At 26.5% G+C, this 16,821-nt stretch overlaps 1 long non-coding RNA gene across 1 annotated transcript; it reads right to left on the bottom strand.

Annotated features, from left to right (window-relative positions):
- Positions 1-9,339: 9,339 nt before the first annotated feature.
- LOC149056157 (uncharacterized) lies at positions 9,340-16,515 on the bottom strand. The gene is made up of 3 exons (XR_016191555.1): positions 14,533-16,515; positions 11,402-11,635; positions 9,340-9,455 (listed from the first exon to the last, which is right to left on the bottom strand). It is a non-coding gene; the product is annotated as an uncharacterized LOC149056157 (long non-coding RNA).
- Positions 16,516-16,821: the final 306 nt, after the last annotated feature.

Below are 16,821 nucleotides of genomic sequence, written 5' to 3'. Positions count from 1 at the left end.
CAACTTGTCAACATAAATATTTATATATTATAATATTACCTATCTCGTATATTATTATATTTTATATTTTTACAATAATTACTTAGTAATTACTCATATTAGGTCTTTGGACTTTGGGGTGAGCATGTAGAATTTGAAGGATTTTGATTTTTGACAGTCGAGCTATGTGTACGAATAAAATAATATAGGTACCTATATTTTATAAAATTACGTTAAGTATTTTCAACTTTGCGTAGTTTTCATTTTAGTTACGGGAGTGGCCACAGGAATCCATGTCGGGGAGTGCAATGCCCTCGTGAAGCTTTTGTGCCTTTGTGTAGGTGTATCCCGGCCAACGTATCGACTGGTGTTAATTCGTCAACTCGAACCTTGTACTGTTCGTAATTTTGTATAAAAAATAATGCGTGTGTACGTTCAAAATAATGTAAATGCATGCTCAAAACGTATATTATTTGTTTCTAGTCTACTCAATCGAAATCTATATGAATCATTTTTTTATGCAACGTTATCTATTAATATCTTGGCTCTGTCTAGATATTATTTAGGCACTTATATTATATAAGTATATATATATATATATATATTGTGTTCCTAAATACCACCAGTAGGATAGTCAGGATAATGAAATAGGAAGAGAGGTATAAATTAAACTAAGTTTTTACAGTTTTCGTATATCAATAATATGAATAATACATTTAGGAGGGGGGGGGGGGTTAAACGCCCAAAACCTTTCCTGGCTACATCACTGTATAGACACATTGTAATGAGTTAACTATACCTATGTCCTGTAAGGACGTTTTTGTTGTAAATAAGAAATAACAATATTGTTTGTGTATTTTGTGTATAGATTCATAGTTTGATGGTTATTAGAATATTTACAGTCTACAGATAAAAGAAGTCAAGTCAAAATCCATATATGCCTACTACGATAAAAAAGTAATAACATTTTTCTTTCTAAAAAGAATTGCAACATTACAAGCAATTTGACTCCGTACAGGTGGTTAGGCGGAGTATAACTGTAAACGATTATTATTAAGAACTTTGAACAAGTTGATAGCGGGTAATAGGTATATTTACATTTTAAAGTGTAATAAACTAATAAACATTAACTGGTGTAGTAGTGTACTAGTCTCTAGTAGAGAGTAGTTTCTGGTTGAAGATCGAATCTAGTATTGGTATCTGGACATCTGGTGCTGATAGGGTGTCAAAAATACCAAGTTTTGTTAATTTTACTGTAATTCATTTTGTAATAAAAAAAAACTTGTAAATAAGTTAATGTCGCTCCGCTAATCAGTAGATTACAATTGGGTTACTGAAATGGATGGTATTAAATTTGAATTCAATGATATGATATCATTATATACGAAAAACGATTCTGAGCGGTGACTGTCAGTCTAGGATATTAGGATATTTTAAACTTTATCAATTATATTGTTATTGTTTCAGAAAAAAAGGTATAGCCAGTATAGGTACCTATAAAATAAATTTCAAATTAATCAAATCAGATTCATTATGTACCTGACTCTTTCAGCCATTCATAGTAGGTACACATACAATTTATTATAAAGTATTGATATAAGTCATTAACGATATTAAATATTAATATTAGAATATAAACTATACTCTAGAAATTTTCAGTATCCACGAATATTTAATATTATGCAATTTCATCCAAATTTAAACATATAATAATAATAACTATAAAAAAAAATTGTGTCTGTATAGTTTTAAGATTTTTTTAAACAGAATTAACTACCTACTTACGTGGAACCTTGTTTCAATTTGTCAATCTCTAGCTATACAATTTAAACGTTTAGTACATTTTTAACAACTAAAGAATTTGTGAATTTCCAATTAAATACATTTTGTCAAAATTTGAACTTTAAATGGTTATATAAAAAAAAAAACGTGCATATGTATTTTTAATATTTTCCAACTAATATTATATATACACTTATACGGGGAACCTTGTAATAAATTTTCAAGTTTTATGACTCAATGAATACAATTTTATCGACATTTATAGAAATATAGATTCAAAAACTAAAAAAACGGAAAATTTCAGATGTCTATAAATAACTTAAAAATTGTTAAAATATATTGAAAATGTTGTCAAGTATAAGAATTGATGAAATAAACATTTGGTGTAAATTTCAAGTTTCTATAGTTATTAGTTTTTGAATAACAACAAAATAAGAATATCGGTACAAGAAAAAATGAGTAAATATACAATGTTGTAATTCAAATGCTCATAAAAATTTAAATCGACTTTCCGTTACACATTTATTATTTGAGAAAAGTAGGCAAAGTTATGAAGAATCTTGTATTGAATTTTCAGATCTTAGATTTAAAAAGATAATTTTTTACGAATTTCTAACTCAAAATGAATTACAATTTTTTGTGATTTTTACACATATTATTAAAATTCGAACTTTAAATGCTTATTAAAAAAAATTGTGGCTGTGTATTTTTAATATTTTTTAACTGTTATTGTAACAATATATATTACTATATTAGGAGGCTTAAATGAAATGTTAAAGCATTTTTACCAAAATAATAAAATTTTACTGTCATTTATAAAACAAATATCAAAAAGATTGAAAATGTTATTAAGTATATAAAATGCTAGCATAACCTGTTAGTGAAAATTGCACGTGTTTATGGTGAATTGTTTTTGAGTGATAACTATATATAAATTCAATTTTCTTAAGTACTGATTTTACGTAAAAAATTCCAGTTTGTCCCTAATTGTTTTTCGCATTGCTTTTGAAAATTATTGGGAAATTCGAATTTTCACCTATCCAATACACCAACTAGACTCACGTGCCATCCGGAGAAGTTGAAAATTATTCTACAAGTACAACTTATCGTGTACACTGCACAAAAAATTTATGATAAAATTATGTTTTTTAGTTGAACATTGTTAAAAATAATAGCACATTGTGACCACAAAAATAAACAAGAGCTATATTTTGAAATTAAAAATAGAAAGGGGGTATTGGCGCCGGCAGGCAAATAATTTTTAAGGATCAAAAAAGAAATTTGAAAAAATTATAATCTTAGAATACACTATGAAGTCTGCAATATGTATTCTCAAGAAAAATACATGAATGATAATTAAAGCATGATAAAATTATCTTTTTTAGTTGAACATGGTTAAAAATAATAGAAAATTGTGACCACAAAAATAAACAAGAGCTATATTTTGAAATTTAAAATGGAAAGGGGGCATTGGCGCCCGCAGGCAAATCATTTTTGAGGATCAAAAAAGAAATTTGAAAAAAATTATAATCTTAGAATATCTTAGACCTAATGATGGATAATTAAATCATGATAAAATTATGTTTTTTAGTTGAACATGGTTAAAAATAATAGAAAATTGTGTCCAAAAAATTAAACTATTGCTATATTTTGAAATTAAAAATAGAAAGGGGGTATTGGTCCCCTCAGGCTAATGATTTTTAAGGATCAAAAAAGAAATTCAAAAAATTATAATCTTAGAATACACGATGAAGACTGCAATATGTATTCTCAAGAAAAATTAATATAATAAAAAATAAAAGATAATTAAATCATGATAAAATTATGTTTTTTAGTGCCAAGTGGCTGATAAAGTTTGATAATTGTGTGCACAAAAATAAACTATAGCTATATTTTGAAATTAAAAATGGAAAGGGGGTATTGGCGCCCGCAGGCAAATCATTTATAAGGATCAAAAAAGAAATTTGAAAATATTATAATCTTAGAATACACAATGAAGACTGCAATATGTATTCTCAAGAAAAATAAATGAATGATAATTAAAGCATGATAAAATTATGTTTTTTAGTTGAACATTGTTAAATATAATAGCACATTGTGACCACAAAAATAAACAAGAGCTATATTTTGAAATTAAAAATAGAAAGGGGGTATTGGCGCCGGCAGGCAAATAATTTTTAAGGATCAAAAAAGAAATTTGAAAAAATTATAATCTTAGAATACACTATGAAGTCTGCAATATGTATTCTCAAGAAAAATACATGAATGATAATTAAAGCATGATAAAATTATCTTTTTTAGTTGAACATGGTTAAAAATAATAGAAAATTGTGACCACAAAAATAAACAAGAGCTATATTTTGAAATTTAAAATGGAAAGGGGGTATTGGCGCCCGCAGGCAAATCATTTTTGAGGATCAAAAAAGAAATTTGAAAAAAATTATGGTCTTTGAATACACAATGAAGTCTGCAGTATGTATTCTCAAGAAAAACAAAAGTAGGGTAATTAATTCATGATAAAATTATGTGTTTTTTAGTGGCAAGTAGCTAATAATGTTTAAAAATTGTGTCCACAAAAATAAACTATTGCTATATTTTGAATTTAAAAATAGAAAGGGGGTATTGGCGCCCGCAGGCAAATAAATTTTGAGGATCAAAAAAGAAATTTGAAAAAATTATGGTTTTGAATACACAATGAAGACTGCACTATGCATTTTCAAGAAAAATAAATGAAATAAAAAATGAAGAATAATTAAATCATGTTTTTTAGTGGCAAGTGGCTAATAAAGTTTAAAAATTGTGTCCTCAAAAATAAACAAGAGCTATATTTTGAAATGGAAAGGGGGTATTGGTCCCCTCAGGCTAATGATTTTTAAGGATCAAAAAAGAAATTCAAAAAATTATAATCTTAGAATACACGGTGAAGACTGCAATATGTATTCTCAAGAAAAATTAATATTATAAAAATAAAAGATAATTAAATCATGATAAAATTATGTTTTTAGTGCCAAGTGCCTAATAAAGTTTAATAATTGTGTGCACAAAAATAAACTATAGCTATATTTTGAAATTAAAAATGGAAAGTGGGGATTGGTGCCCGTAGGCATATGATTTTTAAGGATCAAAAAAGAAATTTTAAAAAATTATGGTCTTTGAATACACAATGAAGACTGCACTATGCATTTTCAAGAAAAATAAATGAAATAAAAAATGAAGTATAATTAAATCACGTTTTTTAGTGGCAAGTGGCCACTAATAAAGTTTGAAAATTGTGAATACAAAATTTAACTAGAATTGTATATAGTTGGTTGAACAAATTATGATCAGAAGACGCATTATTTACTGTGATTGACATTTGCAATATGAAATACTGGTATTACACTAATGCTCGTTTGGCTTTAAAACCATGATCCAAATTATGTCAATATTAATCAGGTATATACATATAATATTTTAAGTATTTAGTATTCATTATAAAAGCTAAAAAAAACTAATGCATAATTCACTAATATATAAGTATAATATTATATTTTAGTATATATGTAGTATTAATATTTTCCTCGCTAATTTTTAAATATTTTTCATTGTTATGTTGACAATTTCGAATACCTTGTTAGTTAGTAAGAAAGATTCTATGCAAAGATCACGATCAGTGATGATAGTCATCTATCATCACTTGAGCTCAACTTACCATTGTGTATAGGTACCTAACCTAAACTAACCTTCTGATAACTTATGTAGGTAACCATCTACTTGTCCGCGGGGAAGGCAGTGCAGTAGCCAGGGTTAGGATTTGAGGAGGGAACAAGTGTATACAGTACTATACACCCAATGCCCCTCGGGAAGGCTGACTACGACACTGGGTTTAATAAGTATCAATCTATATGATCGTAGAAAAATAAATGCTATTTGGGTAACGGCTGACAAACGGATGGTTGACTAGGACACTTTGAATAAAAAAATCCTTAGTTGATTTCCGATTTAAGTGTTTACTTATCAAGTTGTTCTATTGATTGTTAACCTATTAAAAATAGCTCTTATTATTAAGATGTTGAGCCTCTTGAAATACTTTTCTCCCTGCTAGATTTTTAGAACTTCGGTGCAACTGCTTCTTAGATAATATATTACCTATGGATAGAGCCATACCCATTTTTTTGATGTATATAACTTTAAGCACATATTTATATGACAACCAGTGTCTGGCCGCGATGAGTGCATAAATGAGTACTTATACGTGAGGGGAACTGTTGTTAACACATCCATAGTTTAGGTAAATTAGTACATTAGTCCTAATCAAAAATTTTCATCTAAACTTGCAAGTATGATTGGATGTAAATTGTATAAGTAATAACTAATAATTATTAAAAAATGATGTGTTTGTATTGTCTCCGACTTACAAAAGTCCTGTTGAAGAGAATGAGAGTGCGACATCCTCATTAAAGCACTACAACTTTTGTAATATTATTATATAAATGGTGTAATATCTAAATTATTTCCCCTTCCAACACACTAAAATTATAGTTATCATGCTTTTCTGGGCCCAAAACGTTTTATTTTTATATGGTACCTAATAAAAACCACCCTAGACACCAGAAATTGAATTATTAAGATTTTTAATATTTTTTAAATGAAACAATCTAAAAAAATTTTTACACAATCTTTTCTACAATAAAATATTATTATTTATTATTTCAACATAACATTTTGCAGTGTGATTGGTAATCTTTACATCACAGTGTCTGTACATTTTTTGTGACAAAGATCAAGTGTCCAGAAGAAAATTTAATCATCTAAAATATCTCATATTACATACTTATTGTTAATTATTATTATTAAAATGTTATAGTATGAAGTATAATATCCCATCATATAGACTTAAACAATGTGCAATTGGTTTCTTATTATTTTTATTATTACATAATATACGTTTTTTTTTTTTTAAACAAATCCTTCAGCAATTATATATCCATATTGCGTGTGTTTGTTTAGAAACACGTGAGTATGTGGGGTAAGGATTTGTCACTAAGAACCTAGGTGGTCACCCATCCAGAAGCTAGTGACGCCAGGCGATGTTTGACCACGGCAAACCACCGCGCCACACCATACCCCAAAATACAGTATACGACTAGTGTGCAGTGCATATACCAGGCCAGAGGCAATTTTTTTGTTTTCAAAACATCAACTGCATAACCTGATTTTATTGTTTGGTTTTAAACACATGTAAATAAGACGAGGATTCGTCACTAAGAACCCAGGTGGTTGCCCATCCGGGAGCTAGCGCGATGACAGTCGATGTGTTTACCTTTAGGTCCAAAATTTACTTTTTTAACATATAGAAACCATATCTATTATATGAGATAATTAGAACTTGTACGTCTATTTTTCATCAAGTTCAATAATGTTTTTTTGTTTTTTTAGCTAATAATAACAAAAAAAAGTATGTCACTTAAAATATTGAATACCTAGGTAATAAATACATACGTGAACAAGTGAACACTAGTATAGATTCCAACACTCAACTAAAATAATACTTTAAAAATGATTGTATTTCTCAGAAAAATTACCTATCACCAGATCTTATTTCTTCTTTCCAGCATTAGAGATTTGGATTAATTTAAAAAAAACTACCTAGTAATTTAAGTTGCTTTCAATTTCATAATGAAATTCTTTTAACTATTAATCACCTTCAAAAGTTGTTTTTCTTTTATCTGGACAAATTACTATTTCAAATTTTTATTTTAAAACATTTTATGTTTTCTAGAGCAAAGACTTTTATGCATTTTATATATTTTTTCTTTTTGCAAGCTTTATTGTATGCTTATTTCTAGGTTAGTAGTAGTATACAGCATATTAAAAATCTTATGTGATAAAATTCTAAATGTTTTAGGTGCATCTTTTGATAGTTTATCGAAAATCAAGCACTTAGGTAATTATTTTTATGGATCAAAATATAATTATATTAAATATGAAAGAAAAATGAAATTTTTACTAGCACTTAAATTTTTTTTTTAATACATACAATATACAATTTTTTAATATATACAATATATCATGTGTCTCAAATAACAGGGTACACTTTATTGCTCATTAACCTGTAAATATCTTTAATTCTGTTTGTTGGGCATTAAACTTGACAAATCAATCACAAAATCCTATATGACTTAAAATTCTTATAAGTTATGTATTTCTTCATTCTTTTTAAATGGAAATCCCTATTTTAAATATCATTTTTGGATATCATGAAATTCTCATACAAGAAAGGGCTCATCTGATCATACCAATCTAGTATGTCGGACTACAAAAAAAATAATATTTAATTTTCAATAATTTACAAAATAAATAATGCCATTGTACACTATAAAAAAAACCAAATTTACTGGAAACCAAACCAAAAAACTAAGAAGTATAAATAAAATATAAATAATCACACAGAGATGTTTAGATTCAAATAAAATAAAAATATATTATAACTATATTATAGACCAAATGATGACTAATAATAAATAAAGATCAAATAAATATATTAATATAATATCAAATAAAATTAAAATTATAGTAAAAGCTTTAATCCAGGAGACCAAGAATTAATAAAATTTCCATTTTCACAAATAGGCAAAACGCCTAAATTAGCACAAAAATACAGAGGCCAATTTAAAGTATTTAAAAAATAATAAATATATATCAGAATTAAATTATAAAGTAAAATTAATCTTCGATAAAAAACTAACTGAAAACATCATTCATGTTAGAAGAATAAAATCATGTTATTACAAGTTAACCATACAACAAAAATACAAATTTAACATAATAACCAATTAAAATGTCATAATTTACAGATTTCTACAAGACTATAGGTACCTAAAAATAATACTAATAATCTAATTACAAATCAATGTTCAAAAACAATAAAATAAAAATAAATAAATGTAAGCTACAAGAAATTAAATGGATTATCCATTCAGATTCCAGATCATAATCATGAAATCCTTATACAAGGAAGGGCTCATCTGATCATACTAAACCACCACAAAAACAAAATTCTAATTTTTAATAATTTACCAAATGAATAATGTCATTGAACACTATTGCCACAATCAAGCAAATAGTAATCTCGCCCTCTCTTTACAAGTAACTATAGTACCTACCTTACCTAACCTAACCTAATCTAACCTTACCTCACACTATCTATCTATCTTTCTCTCGATTTTTCTTCTGCTTCTCTACCATCTCTCTACACTATTTCTCACTCTCTCTCTCTCTCTCTCTCTCCACCCTATCTCTTTTTCCTTCTCTGCCCCCACTTTCACACTCCCAGTCCCTATAGTACCTACAGGTCATCGTACCTGATAATTGGTGAAAATATTTAAATACCATTGAGGAAATTATTAAAAAAAAAATTTTAAATATTATACCTTACTAATTTCCTAATTTTTATCATGATTTTATTGATAACTTGAATAGTGTTATACCAGTGGTTACAAAATGAATAATTTAAAAATTCCAAGTAATCTATCCCCTGATCAATTAATAAATTAATAAAATAAAAATAAACCTATTGAAAAATAGAAAATCACTTACCCAATATCTGAATCTACTATGAAACTTCATCTTCGAAACATTGTTAATACATTTCACACAGGCTTCACAACGAATATGATATTTAGTTGGCAAATCTTCACTGACGAATATCATCTCTGAAATTTCAATAAAATATTCAACAATATTTTCTGACCTATTAATTTTAGATTCAGAACGAAGTGATGAATGTATTGATTTTACAATGATGTGTGTTTCTTTTTTTTTTGTGTGTGTTTGTACAGCATAACTAGTCGAAATAATGCTTCAATTTCAAACTTTGGGGGTGGTTTCCGATGTAAAAGTGAATATCCTTGGTGCATTATAGAGGTCAAAAGTAAACATTTTCCAACAGTTTTCAAAAAAATCGAGAAAAACAAAAATAAAGTGACAGAAAAACAGGAATTTTTACGCAAAACCCGTTTTCGACCAAATCGATTTTTTTATATGGTTGTAATTCAAAAACTAATCACTGTAAATACTGGGAATTTTCACCAAATGTTTATAGTAGTGATATCTATATACAGTTTAATTTTCAAAAATTTGTATTTTTTATAGACAACTGAAATTTTCAATTTTCTTTCAATTGGTTTTTTGAAGTGTCGATAAAATTTTTTTGGCCCTGTCAAAATACTTGAAAATTTAATACAAAGTTTCTCATAAGTTATCCTTATATTGATTAAAAAATTATAAGAATACATTGGCACAATTTTATTTTATAAGCTTTTATGTTTCAAATTTTTACGAAATCGGTCGAAAACGCGAAAATTTGCAAGTAATTTTGAAGTTGAAAAATCATAAAATTGTTTGTGTTTATAACTAACGATTAAAAATACAACACTAAGTTTTCCTTCAAGTAGCTGTATAGAAAACTCAAAGAATCATTATGAGAAAAATTTTAAGTGCGTTTGAATTTTAAATTTTTACGAAATAGCGTAACGATAACGATTTATCCTTAAACCAGGTATATGTATATCTATGATAGTATAAGTTATAGAATATATGACAATATTTAAATATAATATATCCTAGACTGACAAATCATCTCCGTTCAGAATCGTTAATATATAGCTAAACAATCCGTTTAATGTTATTACGTGTTTTGATTATTTTATTCAAGAACTTTATACCTATACTGCCTTATGGCTACTAAAACTCTAGTACCGATCTATTTTTATTTTAATAATTTTTTATATAAACTTTAATTATTATTGCGTATTATAGTTTGTTTAATTATTTTATTTCTAGAATTCATGGCTATTATAATTATTATTCTATATTAATTTTTGAAAGATTGAGTTTTATAAAATGAATAAAAATTCGATTGCAATAAATTAGAGTTTGGTTATTTACCTTACGTTACGTTACTTCATAATAAATAATAACTGTACAATATTGAAGAAAATAATAACTCCTGAGTGTATGTATTAGGTAGATACACTATTTTAACAGATATTTATTATGTGTATGATAACTAAGTTATAATATATTTTTCATAACAGCTTAGTTCACCACTCAGTGATCAATTCTTTTAGTCTTTAGGTCATAAGGGCTTTATAGGTGTACCTACAATGTAATAACTTAATAAGTAATCATGATATTAGATATAAGATAAAGAATAAAGGTTATAAATAAGTATAAATATCTATAATATACATAATTTATCGAAATAAAATATATTTTATTCTAAATTCCTGACTTCTAACGTTGGATTTCGAACAAATTAAATTTATTACGAATTAAAATTGATCCCTATGAGTTTTGGAGACTGGAGTTATCAGTTAAAACGGATATTACAATTAACTAACTAAACAAAAATTTAAAAATGTCGACTACAAACACATACCTAGGTAATAATTATGAAATTATTATACGGCTGGCAACCTGAAAAACGACGCAGCGCGTTTATATTATTCGATCTCGCGTATCTCTTAATTTCGCGCTTAGAAATAAAATATACGTCAGCGATACTTGGAACTTGGGAATATATTTTTCGTGACGTTAAATATTTATTTAAACCCTAACATAAGATGCAAGCCTCAAAAGAATATGAAAATAAACTTACCTCAAACATCGACAGTGATCGACTCTTTTTCGGGAATTTGGTGAAATCCGAAACGTGTATGGGTACACTCCGATACCGACGTAAGAACGCATCAGATACTTAATTGAAGTTTGAAAATATTATTAATTATGAAATTAAAATTAAATGGAATACAGAATATTTTTAGTTCATGTTTGCTCTAGTGCTAATTGAAATTATAATTTTAGAATCTTTAATCGACTGCCACTTCTGATTCTGAAAAGACAATTGCCACAGATTATATTATTATGTTAAGCTAATAGGATAAATCCAAAGATATGTAATATTTCAATAAAACTTCTATTACCAAGGAGGTTCACGTTTATGAATAATGTTCATTTAAATAACTAAATGTGATACAACAATAACCAAAAAATTTTGTAATTTTAATTTTAAATTATAATATAATATATTATTTTTCTTAGCCTATTTTTGTTTGATTATTTTATGCTTCTTTTATGCATTACAGGTATTATATATCTAAAATAATCCGATTAATGTTTAATTTTTATCTTTCCTACCTAGTTATAATGTGTTAATTTATGTTTTAAATGTTTTATTCAAGATCTTATTATTTCTTCACTAGTTCACTAACCACAACAAGTTATCGACTAGAACTCGCACGCGGATACCTACCGGATCGTTTTTTTTTTAATAACGTAAAGATTAATTATAATTACTTGTATTAATAATTATTTATTTTACTTCGATAATTTTTTTAAATATTATTCTAATTCATTGATTATTAATTTTTGATGTATTGTGTTTTTTTTAGAAAATAAATAATAAATGCAATTTTAATAAATTATTGAATTAGGTACCTACGTAAAATATAAAATAACATATTCATGAAAAAAACTTAGACATAATTAATTTTTTAAGAAAAACAAAATTGTTCAATCTTATATAAGAAAAAAATGTTTTATCCTAATTTAATAACTTACCATTGTGTCAGTACCTACATATTATTATATTATATCATTATTGTAATATGGCATTTGTTGCCGATGTGAATATGCTCAATAAAAAAAAAAATATATATATATATATATATATATATATATAAAATTATTTACCTATAAATCTGTAAAAATTTAATTCAATTTTAAATGGTTTAACTTTTAAACTATATGTATTATAAATAAAATGTAAAAATAGGTAATAATATATTAATCTATGTCAGTTGTTGGCTTATTGTATATATTTTGTATAATATTATATACCCTAATAAATACCGAATGTAATTCATTCTATTAATCATTTTCTGATAATTTCTAATGTACAAAACCTTATCAGCCATAAATTTTAATTTAATTGTGTTATTGTTCTATGAAAATATTAACAGCTATTAAAAATGCAGAATTTAATATTACAAATAAAGTAATATTGGATGGTTAAATACTACATCTTCAGTGATAAGTACATGAATATGAGAACAGTAAGTAGGTACTTAGCAGCTCCACAGTTGCAATTTTTTACAAGCTATATTATTATAATATTTTTTTAGACGATTTACCATTGAAAACCACATATGACACATTCAAACAAATCAAATGAAAGTTCACAAAATTTCATTGAGCTAGTAGGTGCGCCAATGGAAACTTAGTGTTATAAAATAACTGACTCTAATAATAGTAAATAATAATTTTATCTTGATCTCATGTTTATATATGAACTTTATGTTACAACACAGTTTGTATTCTGTTTACAGATTTAGATAATGAAGATTTTGATGATAGTATTAAAGACAAGGACTGGAAGGAAAATAAAAGCTCAGGAACATCATAAGAAAGGTCTAAAATCAGAATTTGATGACATTTTAATTAGAACAAGGTGTCATAGTAAAGATTTTTGTAACAACTTTAATAAAAATACTATCGGTCAAACGGTTTTATAGAGAGATATTAAATTAATTAAAGTTAAAAAAGAATTCCCTGATAAATTGTTTTTACAACAATTTAAACAACTTATGGGCAAGCAAATTATCAAGAAATTATAGTTTTAAAGAAAAATAGAAATTCAAAAATAAAATTATCAAACATACATTACATATGAAATTTGCATTTGTTGAAAAGCCTGGAATCTTACAAATAAAAAAGATTTAATTTTATCGCGCAAAGCAAAACTTATTCCAGATACTTAATATCATTTTTATAAAAACTTAAAAATATCTGAAATTGATAATACTTATAACAAATACTAATAATAATAAAAAACTATGAAGATGGTGATTAATTTATATAATAAAATTAGACTTATTATTTATTTATTTTCAAAGCCATAGGTAGCATAATATTTTTAAACATAAGGCCATGATAATTATAACGAGTAACTTTATTTTTTACATTGTATTTCAAACAAGTATTACCTATTTTATTTAAATAATAATAAATTATTCAAATTCGTACATAATGTTATAGTCTTGTACTCTTCTTGTTCAAAAGCATTTGATAATTTTATAGTCATTAACAGTTTAGAATATATTTTTTTTAAATTTGTCATATTATTTATTACTTTGATACATAAAATTAAGCTTATTGACTTAAAGACAAGTAGTATTTTATTTTTTATTTAGTGTTTTATAGTAAATTATTTTTAAAGATATTGATTACATACCTACAACTATTAAATGATTAATTTTCATCCTTATATACTATATTACCTGTACAATTATAAATTGTAACTTTAAAATTTTAATTAAATTTCAAAAAAACTAACAATTAATGATATTTTATTACTCATTAATAATTTAAAGTTCAATACTGCCGTAATTGGATATATGACACAAAAATAAACATAGCTTAAATTCAATACTGCCATATTTTGGTATGTCTGAAAATCAATTTCTGTATGCAATACAGCCACATATCAAAATATGACAGTTTTGAATTTACTTAAAAAATTGTAAAAGGCCACAATAAGTCTGAGTTTTTGGGTTCAAGGGAATATTTTATTATATTTGAAAAAGTCACAATATAAAGTATGTTTAAAGTGCCTATTGTAGTTTTTAGTTTCAAATGCATAGGTGAAGAACTCTTTGCAAACATCACCATTGTAAAAGTGTACGAACGTGTACCTCAATTCTTTTATAATATTAAGCCGCAAAAGATTACCTTAAATATCAATTATTTTGGGCTTTGTTAGAGTCCGCGACGTGTATGCACTCCGACGTTGAAATGGAAACGCATCAGATACTGCTGAATTGGAGTCTAAAAATAATGTGATTTATGAAAAAAAAGATTAAACGGAAAACAGGATGTTTTTCGTTCATGTCTACTTTGCTATCTAATTGAAATGTTAGAATCTTTAATAGACTGCGTCCTCCGCAACGACTTTGACAATCGCCATGGATTATATTGTACTAAATCAATAAGAGAAATCCATAGATACCTAGGTATATATTATAATACTCGGTAATTTATAGTTACGTAGCACACAAAACGGAGGCAGACCGCATATTGGGAGATAGCCCTATATTAATTACTATTGACTGTTTCTTCATATTATGTAGGTATAGTCTAAAGAGCCATAAAGTAATATCTGCTGATACTCTGACAGTGTTGACTGCCAACCGTTAGCGTATTGCAGGTTTTTGTTACACTTGCTGCTTGTTAGTTCTCAGAAATCCTTAAATAAATAATAATGAAGTTTTAAGTATTATACATGAGAATTTTTCAAGCCTAACAGGAAATCAGTGGCATTATTTGAAAACTTTTACGAAGGCCACAATCCTGTCTAGATTTATCTTTCTTTTAGGCCAAAATATTTAAGAATTGGGCCAAATCACAATAATATTAAATTTAAAATATGCGATTGTATACCTCGCTTGGTCCAAATGGGGGGAAATTTAGGTGGTATTATATCCACCTCTCTCGGATCGTCATGGTGTAGAATGTGTAGATGATAGTATACTAGCTATTGTACAGAGTACAGGTGTGGATAGGGCGCTCGGGACACCGAGATTTTCCCGGTTAATGAAAATATTACTATGAATACTATACACATATGCATAGTGCATACATTATAGTATATTAGTATTACACATAGTACATACAAATAAAAGTAAATAAATACTATAATACTGATATCTATACTTAAAACTAGCTTAAATCTATTAATATCGTTGTAAGTATGACTGAGCAGCGAGGAAGTCCACCTTATTCACACACGTCATCATCGCACTAATCACCGCCACTGGTGGAATATGAGTATTATTTTTAATTTTTTATGCTTATTGACACGCAGGCCCAGGGTAGCTCCAACTACTGTCATTAATTAGTATAAATAAAAATAATTATTGTTAACACAGACATAACATTAAAATAATAAAATTTTTCCAACTCGCAAACTATATTGTCACTAGTTCACTACCTACGTCATTCGTCATTCTGTTTAACTCTGCAGGATTTTAGACAAGTAAGTAGGTACATTTTCTTATTATAATTAAATAATTTACGCTATAAACTGGACACAGATACACACACCATAGCCATTGTAATTATGTATATTATTGTTTTTGTAAATTATGTGACATTATTATGGTTATACGCAGTGTCCTGTATATTGTCCGCTATCACATATGTAATATATGATTATTGATTAGTGTTTGAGAATTCAATGAAATATGATACCTACCTTGCTATGTATGAAAATTCTATAAATCCAAATGTGACACAAGCTAGTAAGCTATACTAGATTCTTTATTTGTCGATTTTATAAGTTTTAGTTATGTGAATGAGAATGAAGATATTATAGATATCTTCAGATGACTTTAATTTAGACGATAAAGAACATCCACTAAGTGAAAATTCTGTAACAAGCGTTCAATTTGTATTCATTGTTGTTATATAATATACCTAGTTGAGTTATTCTTTGCATTGTTCAGCCTATTATTCATTATTCTTAGCTTATAAGTATGTATTAACTTTATTCATGTCACAAGTTTCTTATGAACGACTATTTTCTAAGCTCAAATATTTAAAAACAGGCTGCTCAATACACAATATAGGTACTATATATCATCATGTTCACACCTGGAACAACTTATGAATTTGTGATTTTAATGTGCACAGAAAAAAATTATTAAACCAACTCGAAAACAACACAAACATATTTGCATCTAAAAATAAACTATTCAAGGCACGAATGCATGATTGATGATCTTATAATATATAATATTTATCTTATATTAATAAGCTTATACCGTTTCAAAAGTTAATTTTAATTAATATATTAATAATTTATCTTACACACTTGTATTTATTGACATTTGATAAATAAAAACATTTGAGTTAGTTACTGTTTGTTTAACCAGTACAACCAGTATAAATAATAGAAGTGAATCTGCCAAGTTATCTTGTACAGCTATACATTTATAATTAATGTAATTTAAGTACTAGGTA

Source organism: Diuraphis noxia, unplaced genomic scaffold, assembly GCF_037042655.1.
Source record: "Diuraphis noxia isolate RWA-SAM2 unplaced genomic scaffold, SU_Dnox_SAM2 contig0004, whole genome shotgun sequence".
In the NCBI taxonomy this organism is placed as follows: Eukaryota; Metazoa; Arthropoda; class Insecta; order Hemiptera; family Aphididae; genus Diuraphis; species Diuraphis noxia.
This window is presented reverse-complemented; position numbering and strand designations above follow the sequence as displayed.